Source organism: Musca domestica, unplaced genomic scaffold (assembly GCF_030504385.1).
Source record: "Musca domestica strain aabys unplaced genomic scaffold, Musca_domestica.polishedcontigs.V.1.1 7, whole genome shotgun sequence".
Lineage (NCBI taxonomy): Eukaryota > Metazoa > Arthropoda > Insecta > Diptera > Muscidae > Musca > Musca domestica.
Genome location: NW_026712383.1, coordinates 9051825 through 9069582, shown reverse-complemented (window position 1 = coordinate 9069582; position 17758 = coordinate 9051825). Strand labels below are relative to the sequence as shown.

At 35.0% G+C, this 17758-nt stretch overlaps 2 long non-coding RNA genes across 3 annotated transcripts in view; both read left to right on the top strand.

The window, feature by feature from the left end:
• Positions 1-17758, top strand: part of LOC131806277 (uncharacterized) — a 66110-nt gene that overhangs the window by 3441 nt on the left and 44911 nt on the right. The gene's annotated exons all lie outside the window — the stretch shown is intronic.
• Positions 5505-6491, top strand: LOC109612866 (uncharacterized). 2 transcript variants are annotated; one of them, XR_002194718.2, is made up of 3 exons: positions 5505-5752; positions 5812-5905; positions 6015-6491. It is a non-coding gene; the product is annotated as an uncharacterized LOC109612866 (long non-coding RNA). The 2 variants fall into 2 exon arrangements; XR_002194719.2 differs by having other exon boundaries at positions 5506-5737.

The following is a 17758-nucleotide window of genomic DNA, read 5'->3' as shown; positions in this document are numbered from 1 at the left end:
AATGGGAACTACATTCTGTGACAGAAAATTGTCTATGCAGGTGCAGGTCTTCGTATAGGCCTCATATATCAGTACCTCCCTAGATTCGGTATTTTGACGATTTTAGGTACAATACTCACCGAAATTGTTTGAGATGTCGTATTAGAAGTTAGTAATGGAAGCTACAGCCGGTGACAGAAATTTTTCTATACAGGCCCAGGTCTTCGTATACCTCCGAAATTTCAAATTTCGAATTTGAATATGGTAATGGCTTATGACAAACAATGCCTATGTAGGTCCAAGTTATACAGGGCTTAATACAAGGGTTATATTCCGTATTTTTTTCGAAAATTTCCAAATTCGTTCCAAATGGTGGAGGGTATTTAAAGTTCGGCCCGGGCGAACTTATTGCTTTTTTACTTGTTTGCACTAAACTTACCACTTTTTGGCTTTATTTTTTCATTATTTAATTTCCTGTTTAAAGTTTTTCGTTCTTCCGTACACTTTTCTTTATATTAAACTTATAAAGTTCTATTGTTCTCGCCTATTTTGCCACAAACAATTGTTTAACAGTAATGTTAAGTAGTTGTAGCCCTTTTCTATGAATTCCTTTGGCATAGACGGTGGTAAGGATTTCTATTCATTTTAAGAATAGCTATCAGAGAAAAAGTTATTTTTTAAAGAAACTTTAGTCTCTAAAGCCGACACAGAAATGACTCTGCTGGAAATTAAAAATAAAACTTTAGGTTACTTCCTTTCTTTGGTGTTAGTGGTAGTAGCAACCCATTGTTATTTTCTGTAGTTGCATAGCCAGTACATCCGTTCAAAGTACGCCATTTGCACTTTTTGTGATGTTATTTGTTTCGCTTAGTGGGGTATCCCCACAACTGCTTGTCTACTTAAGAATATGGTATGGCAAACCGTCATATAGCTCCGTTTTTTAGCTCTATGTGTTTTCTTGCTCATAGTTTACCCTTAATTCCATTGTAAATTATTGTTGAATCGGATTTTTTTCAGTACCTTGTTTCCTTATTCTTGACTTGCTTTTGGTTCTGTTTGACGGCGTAAGGAAATCTTTGATCTTATTTGTATTGACGGCAATAGCAGCATAGAATGTTTCCACTAAACCTTTTCAAATATTATTTTAATTAAATTTTAGTTCGATAACAGCCGATAACTTTAGTTTCGTAAATATTTGCAATGGAAATGGAAATAATGCTCTGAACATGTAATGACATATATAATAGCAAAATAATGGGTGAGATATATCACCTATAATCTTTGTCAATACTGGTTAAGCATGCATATTTCGTGGGTACACTTTTTTACTAACCATCATCTCAATAGCGACACATATACTCACAATACATAGTCCATCACACCAACATACAACTCAAGAAACGTAATAAACCGACAAACAAATCAACTACCATATACAGTGCTTACATCACTTGTCGTGGAATAGCCTCACATTTAGCATCATCGTCATAAAAAGGCATGCAAAATAATTCGCATTGACATTAATATGGTGATGAGATAAATAGTTTTTCGTTCGGTGGACAAAGGAGACTCCCTCCTGCAGGAGGCTTGCCTAAAGTTAACGTCGTGGTTTTGCAATCATTCGTTGTTCTGTTCTTCGTTAGTTGAGAACATGATACAATGAAGAGAATGTAGGCTAAGTTGGAAAATATTGCAAGTAAAGATACGTACCTATATGGATTGTAATGTCAGAATTACTATGAAAACAAATGCAACAAGTTGTTTTGCTAAAAAATTGAATGAAATGCCAAAGTTTCTTTTCAAGATCATGCTCTATATTTCTCTAAAGATATATTTCGCTACAAAAAGTGTAACTTATGTCCATATTTTATCCAATTATACCCGAGCTTCATTATCACAATTATCCTCGTATTATCCGTAACCCGGACACTTCCATTCACCAGAGTTGCCGATTATTTTCCAATCGTATCCAAGCCGAACATTATCATCGTAAACCCTGGATACTCGTTGTCCGTTCATCAGAGATCCTGATTACCTTCGAATGGTCACACTCCGAACGTTATCATTGTGGTTCCCGACGACTGTTCTCCAGAATTCCCGATTAGCCGCGGATCATCCATAACTGGAACCTCGTGATTACCGACGACAATCGCCTACAACCCGAATAACATCGTCGTAATCCCCATACATCGCAGCTCCCGATTTTTTTTAAATCGTATTTAACCCGAATACTACCCCGATTATCGCACATAAGAATTTTGTTTAAAATTATGCAACTTCACTTTAATTAAATTTTAAGTTTAATTGGTGAAAATCGGTTCAAATATATCTCGAAAATACCTCTGCCAAATTTTATAGAGATCGGTTCAGATTTATATATACCTTCGATAAACATCTTCATCCGATTTCACGGTTATTGCTTACCATATATATAATATCAGCCCAAATTGAATAGATTTTTTCATATTCAACCGAATTTTACCATTTAGTGAAACTCGGTCTGGTATATCTGTTGTTCCAATAAATATTTTTTATACCCTACACCACAAGGTGGTCAGGGTATTATGCCTTTGTGCATTTGTTTGTAAGAGGCAAAAGGAAACGAGATTGACCCATAGTTCCTTTGAATGATCTGCATAGAATCACATTCTGAGTCGATTTATGCATGTCCGTGCGTCCGTCTGTCCATGTATTTTTGTGAACAAAGTACAGTTCGCATTTATTACCCTATCCATATGAAATTTTGCACAAATCATTTGTTTGACCCAAGAACGAACCCTATTGGACCTGACAATAAGTATGCCAAATTTGATCGAAATCGGCTCAGATATAGCTATAGATCCCATATATATTGTTCATCCGATTTGTTATTTTTGTCCTCCGCACCCGTAATATGCACTTTGCAACAACAATATTTGGGGAAATATATCAGATACAGCTCAGAACTAAATTTGCTAAATTTTATCGAGATCGGTTCAGATTTGGATATAGCTCCCATATATAACTTCGTCCGATTTACCTTTGATTATGCACCAAACGTTTAATATTTGCCCAAATTGGATGAAATTTGGCACTTACGACTGAATTGATGTTCAGATATAGCTATAGTATGTTCAGATATAGCTATAGACTTTAAAACTTTTTATACCCTACACCACAAGGTGGTCAGGGTATTATGTCTTTGTGCATTTGTTTGTAACAGACAGAAGGAAACGAGATAGACCCATAGTTCCTTTTGATGATCTGCATAGAATCACATTCTGAGTCGATTTATGCATGTCCGTCTGTCCGTCTGTCCGTCCGTCCGTCCGTCCGTCTGTCCGTCCGTCTGTCCGTCCGTCTGTCCGTCCGTCCGTCCGTCTGTCCATGTATTTTTGTAAACAAAGTACAGGTCGCATTTATTGCCCGATCCAGATGAAATTTTGCAAAGATCTTTTGTTTGGCCCAAGGACGAACCCTATTGAAATTGGAGATAATCGGTCAAAATTTAGATATAGCTCCCATATATATCTTCGTCCGATTTACCTTTTATTGTGCACCAAACGTGTAATATCAGCCCGAATTGTATGGAATTTTGCATATACACATAAATTAGGCCTGAAAATATGTATGCCAAATTTGATCGAAATCGGTTCAGATATAGCTATAGCTCCCATATATATTCTTCGTCCGATTTGTTATTTTTGTCCACCGCAGCCGTAATATGCACTATGCAACAACAATATTTGGGGAAATATATCAAATACAGCTCAGAAATACATTTGCTAAATTTTATCGAGATCGGTTCAGATTTGGATATAGCTCCCATATATAACTTCGTCCAATTTACCTATTATTGTACACCAAACGTCTAATATTTGCCCAAATTGGATGGAATTTGGCACATGCCACCGAACTCAGTCTAGAAGCTAGTATGCCAAATTAGGTGAAGATCGGTTCAGATATAGCTATAGCTCCCATATATATTATTCATCCGATTTGTTGTATTTGTTACCCACAGCCGTAATATGCTCCGTTACAACCATATTCAGGGATATATATAATCATAGCGTGTATGATTGAATTCTCCCATAAAAACTTTTAATTGTTATGCTAAGCTCAACTAAATTAGCAAAGTGGTGTAGGGTATCATAAAATCGGCCCCGCCCGACTTTAGGACTTTTATTACTGGTTTAAATATTATAATCCTTATAGAAGTCACATCATACACTATACAGAAATGTTATTTGGATCATATTATTAACTTCACATAAATTCCCAATATAAACTTTTTTTGTTACGGGAGCTCTACTAAATACGCATAGTGGTGTAGGGTGTCATATAGTCGGCCCCGCCCGACTTTTGACCTTTCCTTACTGGTTACTCTCCACTTTCATAATCTACTAAGTTTTTCCTATAATTATATTTAGTGTTGCACAGTTTAATATTTTTTTTTTAATTCCTTTTGCAACACATGCTTTGAGCTATACCTTTATTAAAGCTTTACTCATATTTAGTTGTTTGATAAATATTTCAATAGACACCTTCTCCAACACACGACAATATTTAAGCATTTGGTAAAAACGAAATTACAACTACAAGACTTACAGGGAGTAACAACGGCCTCCTATTGATACAATCTGGTCAATTATTCGTATTTTCTTTTAATTTACTCTCATAATTCATTCTTACTCTCATATTAATTATATTTGTGTTTTCGGTAGTTTTAACAAAAATTCTTTTTGCTTTGTATTTTCCCAGACAAAACATTTCAATCAGTGTTCACATACAAAATTCAATGGTTTTTCCAAATGTGTCATAACATTTGTGTGCCCACATCAACAAAACAATCATTGATCCCATGACACTCATTTCTCAACTCAATATTCAATACTTGCCGTGCTATGAAGTGCAACATTTGTCCTTAATACGATTTTAAGTTTTGACATTATCAGCTACTTAACCGAGTTTCACTCAAAAAGGCGAATACATTTGTACGAACACGAAGTGGTCTTTAATGCCATTAGTATCAATGGTGTTGCATAATTATTTTGTGGCATTTGACAATGACACCACAATCACCAGCCAATATTATTATTGGCTTGCAATTACAACTTGAAGTGAATGTGAGAGAATGATGTGTTATTTATTTAATGGACATTTAAAGGGCAATCAACAAGTGTTTGGCGCTAAATGGTTGCGTATTAATGTTCCTAATTTTATTGTTCGGTGAGACAAAAATGCAATTCTTTTTCAATAATTGCAGGAAAGCCAAGTAGATTATGGAAGTAAAATTTAAAAGGTGGGTCATATAGGTCCATGTTTTTATATAGCCTCTATACAACGGCATTGCCAAATAAAAGGTTTTGTGGATGTTTTATCCATATTTTTTAACCAAATTTACTGTAAAATCGTTTCGAACCTTGTCGAAACCACAGTTCATATAGTTTTTCACGAACTGTAAGGCATGAATTTATACGAGTGTTATAGGAATTTATATGACTAGTAGGCTGAAAAAAAAAAAAAACAATTTTGTCATTCAAATTTTTGTATTGAGTATTATTACTGGCATAGACTCTGAAAAAACTCAACCAAACGTATTTTTGCAAAAAAAAAAAGAAATTATGTGAATTCAGATTTAAATCCCGAAGAAAATATACATTTTAAAACAAGAATGAGATGCTACCAGCTGGAGTTGTGACAAAATTATTAACCTTGGAATTTGCTGACGAATTGAAGACGCGTTTTTAGTCCGAAAATCAAATACCAATGCCCAATTGTAAGCTATCATGAAGTTCGTATTGCATCTATACCCGAAGGGAAATATATAAAATTTAGTCAACTGTTTTTAAGGTTCGCGGATTTAAGTTCCCGCTACAATATATATTCAAGAAATATTATCTAAAGTTCAACGCTTGATCTGTGTAAATTACGTTGAAGTATTTGGGTAAGTCCAATTCATAATATATTTCATTTTGATTTTTTAGCTATTATCTTTTTGCCATAACTCTTCTTTAAACACCTCACGCACGAGTCCATTGAACATTTTATTTCAGGTTCAGACCTATCCATTTGTCACCTTGATCGTACGATTTAATGCCATTGACAAATTTATTCGTGAGACAGCGGCCGAAATGATGCAAAAAATTATGCCGAAATTGGACCAAGTGGATGGACAATCACCGATTGATAGACACTGATTCGTTCGAAAATTGTTTCAGAACTCCCCAAAAATACTAAAAATGGGGCGACATCCCTAAATATGTACCGATATAACCCATTTTTAATATCAATCAGTGACTAGAGATTTTAAAGGGCCCAGACCCGGCAAAGTTTGGAAAGATTGGCATACACAGAAAGTAAGATTATCAATATACAGCACATTTGGTTCGATATAATAACGGAAACCTTTAAAAACATTGAATCGGAATGCATCATTGTATGGTTGCAATATCACCTATACTGGATCTATAATAAAGTTTTCTTTAGGCAATAGAGATTTTGCCCATTGGGAGCCTGAAATGTTAAACTGACACTTATTCGTTTGAAAATTCTGACTTAAATTCTAAAACTACCGAAAATAGGAAATATGGGGACCAATATAGCTCATTTTCAACGCAGTTGAATGGTAAATTTTTAACGATCTTCGAAAATTCCAAGTTCGTAATTGTTTTAATACATAGTGTCCATATATCCGAAATAGTCACCTGGTGGTCTTTTATGCGTACGTATCCGAATCTATATCCAAAGGAGGAATAACTGCTAAAGGCTGAGCACGCTCGGTGCCAGAAGATAGTGAACTCTTGAGAGGATAGAATGGTTGGTATATGGAGTTAAGAGAAGGAGTTGGTTTTGGTTATGCATACTATAATTATACTAAATGGTGCTAAATTTGTCATGGGGGAAATTGAAGAGTTGAAATACTGTCCTTTTACAGGGTGAGATGAAAAAAATGCAACTAAATTCAGACTGCTGTCATTTCTAAGCCGCTGGTCCGACAGCTGTTAAAATTATTCCAGTGAAAGCTTATTATGTTGTTTACAAGCGTACAAAAGTATTTTGGTGAGAATTTTCCAGAAGAAAAGTTATTCGTAATGGAATTCAAGCGCGATAGTGTGATTTCTTTATATTTGGCTGGAAAACCACATGTGACAATCGTTAGAGCACTCCAGCACTCTTTTGGATATTGGTACTAAATGTTACTGAATTATAATATTGGTCGAAGGGATATAGATGGAATTCTAAAGTTTGATACTATGGCCACTATGGTTTGCATATAGAGACGTTAAAACAGTTTTGGACAGAACAAGTAAAAAACATAAAGTTCGGCCGGACCAAACTTTTAATTCCCCCCACCTTAGGGTAAAGGAAACATTTGAACCCATTTAGTCCCACAAGTACCAATTTTTAGACATATTTGTGGGAAAATTTCGCAAAATATTGAATATCGGGAGGTACCGCTATATGGGGCTATACAAAACCGTGAACCTATACATACAATATTTGGGCAACGGAGCTAGAACCCATTATGGCCAACAAATACCAATTTTTAGACAAATCCGTGAAAACATGTGGCAAAAATCATCAAAATACTGAATATCGGGAGATACCGTTATATGGGAGCTATACCAAAACGTGGACGGATACATCTCATTTTCAATAGCAACCATCGTAGACACAATACAAATTTTTCTGCTAAATTTTGACGCTCTACGTCAAATAATGTGGGCTGTATCGTGATTTCAACAGACAGACATACAGACGGACATCGTTAAATCGATTTAGAATTTTTTGCTGATTATGAATGTATATACTTTACGGTGTCTACGACGAATATTTATGGATGTTACAAACGGAATTTCCAAAGTGGATGGTATAAAAATTAGTTGCGAGTTTTACTATTTTACTACTTTATAAAAAGATCTTAAAGACTTTTTGGTGTAAAAGGCATTTTCCTATTATATTGCAACTTGACTTCATCTCCCACCGATACCGGTAATAGCTATTGCAATCAAAAACTAACTGAAAAAAAAGATGTTAACTCCAGTAGAGTTTTGTTGCTGGTTGCCTGCAAAAAATCTATCCATAGCAAAAATCCTGAAAATAGCTGCGAAAAACTGAAATTAATTTCAAAGACAAATAAAAATAGGGCCAACGGGAACCAATCATTTGCAATAGAGTAAACAAACTAACTTACAAATTATGGGAACGATTATTGCCAAAAACAGAAGTTAGCTGTTTACAATTGCGCCATAGTGACATTTGAGGACAGCTTACAGTGGTGGTACAAAACGAAATAGGTAATCAAGTATTGGCAGCATAAATTCAGCTGAAGTGACTATGAGTTGCCATATATTACCACGCAAATTCGAGTATGAAAGGTGACGCATTTCTGGTTTTTCACCCTACATGGTAAATGAAAACCCTAAATTAAATTTTTAATAGATCCTAACTTGGTTTATCTTTCCGAAGTCATTGGATATTTCTTCACTCATGACATTAAGCCAAGAAGCTTTGCGTTTTAATTCATAAATGTCTTTTCACGAAAATGGTCCAGAATGTGGAATTTCTTTCATTAAAAAATACTGTTGATATAAATCATTTGGTGCACACTAAACGTAAAATCGAAGAAAAACAGATATGGACTCTAATCTAACTCCATCCATACAATTAATACTAAATTGTATACCATGTGTTACCTTTTGTTCTCCTGTAGGACATATTTCCAAAAAAAAACCAGTAAGGAAAGCTCAAAAGTCGGGCGGGGCCGACTATATGATACCCCACACCACTATGCATATTTAGTAGAGCTCTCGTAAAAAGGTTTATACAGGGCATTTCAGAGCTCTATGAGATATTTGGTACAAAATCAAAATCTATCTAATTCTATCGTGCATTTTACGAACTATAGCTATCTCTGAACCGGGTTTCTCCAAATTTTACGTATTCTTCTTCTTCTTCTAGACTGGTGATTTGGGCTGATATTGACCATTTTGTGCACATTTAACCCGAAATCGGATGAAGATATATATGAGAGCTATATCCAAATCTGAACCGATTTCGATAAAATTTAAAACAGCTATTCCTGTGCTCCATCTAATACCTGGTACCAAATATCACGGTTGTGGAGTGCATAGTAGGAATGTGAGGAACTTAAAGATCAAATCGGATGAAAGATATATATGGGAGCTATATCCAAATCTGAACCGATTTCAATAAAATTTAAAACAGCTATTTCTGTGCTCCATCTAATACCTGGTACCAAATATCACGGTTGTGGAGTGCATAGTAGGAATGTGAGGAACTTAAAGATCAAATCGGATGAAAGATATATATGGGAGCTATATCCAAATCTGAACCGATTTCAATAAAATTTAAAACAGCTATTTCTGTGCTCCATCTAATACCTGGTACCAAATATCACGGTTGTGGAGTGCATAGTAGGAATGTGAGGAACTTAAAGATCAAATCGGATGAAAGATATATATGGGAGCTATAGCTATATCTGAACCGATTTTCTCCAAATTTGATATACTTGCTTCTAGGCCGAACTCGGTTGGGTGTGCCTAAATTCAGGTAATTTGGACTGATAGTGGATATTTGGTGCACATTTAACCCGAAATCGGATGAAGATATATATGGGAGCTATATCTAAATTTGATCCGATTCTCACCAATTTCAATAGGGTTCGTCCTTGGGCCAAAAAAATATTGTTTGGAAAATTTCATCTCAATCGGATAATAAATGCGACCTGCATTTTGTTCACAAGAATACATGGACAGACGGACGGACGGACGGACGGACGGACAGACGGACGGACATGCATAAATCGACTCAGAAAGTGATTTTATGAAGGTTCTCAAAAGTAACTATGGGTCTATCTCGTTTCCTTCTCCATGTTACAAACAAATGCACAAAGACATAATACCCTTACCACTATGTGGTGTAGGGTATAAAAACCAGTAAGGAAAGCTCAAAAGTCGGGCGGGGCCGACTATATGATACCCTACACCACTATGCATATTTAGTAGAGCTCTCGTAAAAAGGTTTGTACAGGGCATATCAGAGCTCTATGAGATTTTTGGTACAAAATCAAAATCTATCTAATTCTATCGTGCATTTTACGAACTATAGCTATCTCTGAAAAGGGTTTCTCCAAATTTGACGTATTAGCTTCTAGATTGAATTCGGTCTTATGTACGAAAATTCATGCCATTTGGGCTGATATTGGCCATTTGATGCACAATTAACACGAAATCGGATGAAGATATATATGGGAGCTATAGCTATATCTGAACCGATTTTTACTAAAATTGGTGTACTTGCTTCTAAGCTGGTTTCGTTCGGATTTGCTAAAATTGATTCTATTACGGCCATTTGGTGGTCAATCACCCGAAATCGGATGAAAATATATATGAGAGCTATATCCAAATCTGAACCGATTTCGGTAAAATTTAAAACAGCTATTCCTGTGCTCCATCTAATACCTGGTACCAAATATCACGGTTGTGGAGTGAATATTACGAATGTAAGGGACTAAAACACTAAATCGGATGAAACATATGTATGGTTGCTATATCTATATATGAACCGATTTTCACTAAATTTGATATACTTGCTTCTAGGCTGAATTTGGTCCGATGTACTAAAATTCAGTCCATTTGGACTTATATCGGCCATTTGGTGCACAATTAACCCGAAATCGGATGAAGATATATATGGGAGCTATATCCAAATCTGAACCGATTCCGATAAAATTACAAACAGCTATTTCTGGGCTGTATCTTTTATCTGGTACCAAATATCACGGTTGTGGAGTGCATAGCAGGAATGTGAGGGACTTAAAGATCAAATCGGATGAAAGATATATATGGGAGCTATAGCTATATCTGAACCGATTTTCTTCAAATTTGATATACTTGCTTCTAGGCCGAACTCGGTTGGGTGTGCAAAAATTCAGGTAATTTGGACTGATAGTGGACATTTGGTGCACATTTAACCCGAAATCGGATGAAGATATATATGGGAGCTATATCTAAATTTGATCCGATTCTCACCAATTTCAATAGGGTTCGTCCTTGGGCCAAACATACATTGTTTGGAAAATTTCATCTCAATCGGATAATAAATGCGACCTGCATTTTGTTCACAAGAATACATGGACAGACGGACGGACGGACGGACAGACGAACTGACATGCATAAATCGACTCAGAAAGTGATTCTATGAAGGTTCTCAAAAGTAACTATGGGTCTATCTCGTTTCCTTCTCCATGTTACAAACAAATGCACAAAGACATAATACCCTTACCACTATGTGGTGTAGGGTATAAAAAAAAACCAGTAAGGAAAGCTCAAAAGTCGGGCGGGGCCGACTATATGATACCCTACACCACTATGCATATTTAGTAGAGCTCTCGTAAAAGGTTTATAAGCTCTTCTTTAAGAAACATAGAAACAAAATCAGTAGGCTCTAAAAATGAAGTAGGGACTTATTTCAGCAGATTATGATTGTATTTTATATTCTACATTCTCTAAAGAGATACTGTACTAGAAGAATATTAAAACCTGAAAAGTGGGTATCACCGTTGAAAGATGTCGCTACAATTTGAAGAAATCCGAATGGAAAACGTTGACCTTTACCTCCAATTATATGCCACATTAGGTGATGCTGGTTACGAACTACAAACATCAAGTTTGAAACAATTCCGTTGAAAAATGTATCCTCCAGTTCCGAATTAATGAAATACTTCTGGTGAAAAATGTTGTTTAAGTCAACAAAATACCGAATATAGGGAAGTACAGTTATAAGGGAGCTACATGAAGAGGTGGACCTCTAATTTGTAATTTCTCCCTTACTTATGAATGTATATCTCTTTCTCATCTATAACAATTCAGAAACGACACAATGAAACTGGTTGTATCTGTTTAGAGTAGAGAGCAACGACGGATGTCTTAAATAGGCCATTATATTTACCATTCATTGTAATTGGAAGAAAATGGCTTTTTTCTTACAAATATTTTGTAAAATTCTATTAAATCTGTCATAATAATACACACATTGAAAAATACAGACGTCGATTTTTTTATTCAGTGTTGTGTAAATACTCACTTTTCAATATAAATTTTAAATTACAACGGATGTTTGCTTTTCTCGCTGTAAATAGACTTTCCGCCGAAAAAAAAAAATTACGTAAAAACAGTCACCTTATTAAAGATTAATTCACGTCTAACGAACGTAAAAGTTCCATTAAGAAAATATGAAAAAAAAAGTTTAAAACACACACATTCATTCAAAATAATATAGCTTTTGTAAGAGAAAATCGTTACAAAAATTTTATTCGCCCTGATGCTTTTGCTGCAGCATGTAATGGCCATTTGTTATTTGTTCATGGTTTCAATTACATTTCAGTCCAGATTGTTTTAAGATTTAATATGCCACAGTAACAGAAGTAAGAATCAATAAGAAATTTTCTAAAGAAAACTGTGAAGGGAAAACACTTACACGCATAAACGCCAAGACGGAAATAAAGATATGACACGAAAAAAGAAGAGCTTTATCAATGTTCGGGGGTGTGTTACATCTCTTTGGGTGTTTTAAATCACTTCTTTGCGTTAAATTGACAACATCCCTTTTAGCTCTATGTTCTAAGTGTTTATTTCAACTGGTTGTGGCCATTGCACCCAGTTATAGTAGGACCACCCAACACCCTAACATATTGGATTAACGGAAGCTAGTAAAATATATTAGTTATTGAGTTGTATTTATGAACGTTGCTGCTCTTTTTATTGCCAGTGAAGTGTTATTCCCTACAATTGATGAGTCTATAATTTTACCCTGTGGCGAATTCATTGCCATTGCCACAATTGGGTGTCAATGATATGTAGAATGTAGAGATTCGTACTGTCTTATGTTTATGTCAGTACCCTGCTGTTGATGTTTCAATTTATGAATTGCATTTAATGAGTGACAACAATGAGTAAATAAAAAAGCTCATGGCTTATGGGTTAGAGAGTATTATGTATTTGTGTGTTTGTTTGAAGCATGTCAAAGGAAACGAGATAGACCTATATTTCCTTCTGATGATCATAGAATAACATTCAGTGTTCATTTATACATGTTCAAAATGCAGATCGCTTTTATTTCTGTTCTGTCCATTCACTGCAATTTTGCACAGATCAGTAGTTTTTTCTGGAAGCAGGTCAAGTTCGAAGATGTACTACATCGGTCGACGATATTATTTATTAGTCACATTTTTCAATTGAATTGTATGTCTATATAGGTCTACCATATCGTATATCCCCAAGTTTTTTTGATTATTGTAGCCAAAATTTGTTGCCCATCAGATTTGCAGTCAGCTAACAGACGGAAAATCAAGTTGTTGCCGAATTTTTGTCATGGTAGACTTCAGTTCCTTCACACAAAATGACAAATGTAAGACAAATTATTAAAACGATACCACTTTAATCCATGCTTCGATCATAAGTCCAGGTCGAAGAAAGACGACGTACGAGTTTCAGCGACCATAATACAATACTACCCTCCGAAACTAGAGAAAGTAAACACCGACAAGAGCATGTTCTGAAGGCATGAGAAAATTGGGGGTAGTAGGATAAATAGGAAGTATCGTTGATGGAACAAAGAAGCCTTTAGAAAAGGCATTTGATGTGACAAAAAGGAAACCACCCTCCGAAACTAGAGAAAGTAAGGATGGGGTTTAGTCGACGGAACCCCAGGTCACTAGAAGAGCAGCCAAGAAGTAATGTAAATCGAAGCCTCCTGAACCCTCGAAACTGACTCAGCCAAGCCTATCAGTTAACCCGTTACAATGGGCAAGGTGGTGAAACAACATCATAAAACCCTAAAGGAATGGGGATTACTTCAAAAAAGAAAAATCGGTCACAATCCCCATAAGATTTGTTTTATGTCCAATACGATTTCGGACATGAACCATATTATGGTGTAGTTATTCTTAACCGGATTACGGCAGAGTAATTTGTTCGTAGGATAAATGCCCCGTTATCCGTTATTCATACTACCATGAGGATTATATACGTTTTGGAAGCAGACATAATCCTCATTTTATTATGGGGTTAGCACCAAAAAAAAAATCGGACATAATTCCCATAAATGTAATCGGGATTGTGTACGTGGAGATTGTATATAATTCTAAATGGTACTTACTTTGGGCATCAAAAATATATTCCGTTTCGGAACCCTTGAAAAGAAATGACGTTAGAAACCAATGATATTGGTAACTAAAAGTTGAAAATGATACCTTTTGTACAAAACACCAACGGTTGGAATTATGCAAATGTTGATCAAATGAATATATTTGGCTATATTTTGCAAATAGGTTAAATTAAGTCTTTTCTGAGTAAAGGACAAAATAAATATGTTCCTCATTTCCAGTGAGAACGTGTCCTGTTGAAGTGCAATGTTACTTTACTTTATGTCTAATCCATTTGCAGTAATTTAAATGTAAAAAAAGCAGAGGCATTTTAATCCCATATCTTAATCTCAATCTCAGACAATAACCTTACAGGCAATGGAATATGTTTTTATACCCTACACCACATAGTGGTAAGGGTATTATTTGAGAACCTTCATAGAATCACTTTCTGAGTCGATTTATGCATGTCAGTCCGTCTGTCCATGTATTCTTGTGAACAAAATGCAGGTCGCATTTATTATCCGATTGAGATGAAATTTTGCAAACAATATTTTTTTGGCCCAAGGACGAACCCTATTGAAATTGGTGAGAATGGGATAAAATTTAGATATAGCTCCCATATATATCTTCATCCGATTTCGGGTTAAATGTGCACCAAATATCAACTATCAGTCCAAATTACCTGAATTTTGGCACACCCAACCGAGTTCGGCCTAGAAGCAAGTATATCAAATTTGGAGAAAATCGGTTCAGATATAGCTATAGCTCTCATATATATCTTTCATCCGATTTGATCTTTAAGTCCCTCACATTCCTACTATGCACTCCACAACCATGATATTTTGTACCAGGTATTAGATGGAGCACAGAAATAGCTGTTTTAAATTTTATCGAAATCGGTTCAGATTTGGATATAATTCCCATATATATCTTCATCCGATTTCGGGTTAATTGACCACCAAATGACCAATATCAGCCCAAATGGCCCGAATTTTGGCACATGTGACCGAGATTAGCCTTAAAGCAACTACAACAAATTTGGAGAAAATCGGTTCAGAAACAGCTATAGCTCCCATATATATCTTCATCCGATTTCGGGTTGAATGTGCACCAAATGTCCACTATCAGTCCAAATTACCTGAATTTTGGCACACCCAACCGAGTTCGGCCTAGAAGCAAGTATATCAAATTTGGAGAAAATCGGTTCAGATATAGCTATAGCTCCCATATATATCTTTCATCCGATTTGGTGTTTAAGCCTCTCACATTCGTAATATGCACTCCACAAGAATGATATTTGGTACCAGATATAAGATACAGCCCAGAAATAGCTGTTTGTAATTTTATCGAAATCGGTTCAGATTTGGATATAGCTCCCATATATATCTTCATCCGATTTCAGGTTAATTGTGCACTAAATGGTCAATATCAGCCCAAATCACCTGAATTTTCGTACATAAGACCGAATTCAGTCTAGAAGCTAATACGTCAAATTTGGAGAAAACCGGTTCAGAGATAGCTATAGTTCGTAAAATGCACGATAGAATAAGATAGATTTTGATTTTGTGCCAAATATCTCTTAAATGCCCTGTATAAACCTCTTTACGAGAGCTCTACTAAATAGGCATAGTGGTGTAGGGTATCATATAGTCGGCCTCGCCCGACTTTTGAGCTTTCCTTACTGGTTAAGTATTTAACTTCTTCTACTTCTACTTGCCTTTTCAAAGATACGTAAATGCTTTTATGTTAAACTAAATCATTTTATGGCGAATAGCTCATGAATTTTTTATAACAGACTTCTGCTACTCGAAAACCAGAAGTGAGTACTTTCCTTTTCTCTGGCTTTTGATCATTTTATTTTGAGAATAAACGTTGGATTTCAAAAATATGTAAATTTTAGTTTAAAGGTCATCCGGCATTGCAATGCCAGCTACTAGAATAGAATAGACTCGAACACCAAGATATATAGGAAACGATGCCGTAGAGATGGTAGAGATTAATGCGTGGGAATGCAAATTAATTTCAAGAATTTAAGGCTTTGTCAGTCGAGCAATATCTATTGCTTTGAAAATCATTTTTGCAATATTTTCTCCAAAAAAAAAAAAAAAAAAAATAAAATAAAATAAATAAATAAATAAAAAATGAACAACTTAGAAAATGTTCTTCTAAAAACTAAATATTTGCTTTAAGTTTCATGGAAACTAAAAGACATTACCGAAATACGATTTTTATGCCGAGGCAGGGAAGCGCGTTTTTCGTTTATATTCCTTCATTATTTTTTGGTACAGAAACTTTCATTTTTGTTATTGTTGTTGTTCTTTTTTATTTTAAGAACAGAAGCATAAAAAGTAAACGCGTAAATTATGACAGTTCACTTGTTTCGCTTAGAGCTCAGAGAAAAAATGTTGCTAAAAATTGAAGTGGATGTAAATGTTTAATTATTGATAAATATGTAATAAAATATAAAATACAATTATGAAAATATATAAATAATAACACTTTTGACACTTCCCAAAAAAAATTATAATAATAATAAAATAAAAACAAGTAAGGAAAGATAAAATATCGGGCGGGACCGCCTATAGGATACCCTACACTACTATGCGTATTTAGTAGTAACCCCTAGCAAAAAACGTTTATAATGGGAATTTATGTGAAGTAGATCATACCAACTGTGAACCTTATTTAAATGTGTGTTATGTATTTAGAGTAGTCACAATTTCGGAACTATATCCAATTCTGAATCAATTTTCAACAAATTTGACGGAGGCTTTTGTAACTCTAACTTGTGTGTGATATATTAAAAAATATTTATTAGAACAATGGATATACCGAACCGAGTTCCACCAAATGGAAAAATTCTGTTAATATGAAAAAATTGATCCAATTTGGGCTGTTATTACATATATAGTGAACAATAATAACAATAACAATCTGAATCGATCTCGATAAAATTTGGCAGAGGTATTTTCGAGCTGTATCTGATGTCCGGTATCAAATATCATTAGACATGTGAGGGACTTTAACACCAAATTGGGTGAGACATATGTATGGGAACTACACCCAACTCTGAACCGATTTTCACCAAAATTTCTTTAAGGCTGATTTTCATCCGAAGTGCCAAAATTGGACCAATTTGAGGTGATATTAGCCATTTGGTGCACAATATATGTGAAAACGGATAAAGATATATATTGGAGCTATATGTGAACAGACCTTGACAAAATTTTAATCACTTATCTCTGAGCTGTGTCTGATATCTTGTACCAAAGATTATTGTTGTTGAGTGCATATTACGCATGTGAGGGACTTACAACCCCAAATCGCTATGTAGCTATATCTGAATAGATTTTCACCAAACTGGAGGTGCTTCTTTCTAGGTTGAATTCAGTCGGACTTGCCAAGATTCAATTCATTTGGATTGGTATTAATCATTTGGTGCACAATAAACCTGATATCGCATAAAGATATATATGAGACATATATCCAAATCAGATCCGATCTCGAAAAAATTTGACAGAAATATTTCTGTATCTGATATCTGGTACCAAATATCATTCTTGAGGGGTGCATATTACCAACACTAAATTAGATGAAACAAATTGGACGTACTTGCTTCTGGACTGA